Source organism: Frankliniella occidentalis, unplaced genomic scaffold (assembly GCF_000697945.3).
Source record: "Frankliniella occidentalis isolate FOCC.00 unplaced genomic scaffold, Focc_3.1 Scaffold68, whole genome shotgun sequence".
NCBI lineage: Eukaryota > Metazoa > Arthropoda > Insecta > Thysanoptera > Thripidae > Frankliniella > Frankliniella occidentalis.
The window spans coordinates 533,496-534,139 of record NW_026267198.1 but is presented as its reverse complement, the minus strand read 5'-3'; positions in this window follow the sequence as shown (position 1 = coordinate 534,139).

The window sequence follows — 644 nt, the reverse complement described above, 5'->3', positions numbered from 1 at the left end:
TTATGTACTTTGCTGTGCATAATATGCAGGATTTCATGCAGCCATAGTTATGCACCAAATTTCATGCATAACTATGTAAAACTTCAGCATTACTACGCACAAATTTGTGCATAGTGGCGTTAGTTTTGCATACATATGAAAAACTGTGCATAGCTATGGTTGCATGAAATCCTGCAAGTCTGATGCACAACAGAATGCATTAGGATTTAGTGTGTGGGTGCGGAAAAGACCGAAAATGACATCGTTCTTTGATGAGCGCGACGAGTTGCAGCTCTTAGCTCACCCTGAATATAAAAGTAAAGGAGTTGCTCATTTACGGTTATATTCAGGGATCTCCAGGACTCACGACGGGGACGTGGCTGCAAGACGAGTCCCACCCACCCATCCGTGGACCCTTGGACAGTTTTATTTGTTCAAGTTGTAGTCTTTCTTAGACTTGAACTCGGGCATCACTCTCCTGGAGGCGATCCTCTCCCTGATGTTGCCGTCGCGGCCTTCCGGCGTGGACGTTTGTGCCGCCGCCTCCGTCACCATCTTCGCGACGGCAACATCAGGCAGAAGATCGCCTCAAGGAGAGTGATGCCCGAGTTCAAGTCTAAGAAAGACTACAACTTGAACAAATAAAACTAATCAAGGGTCCACGG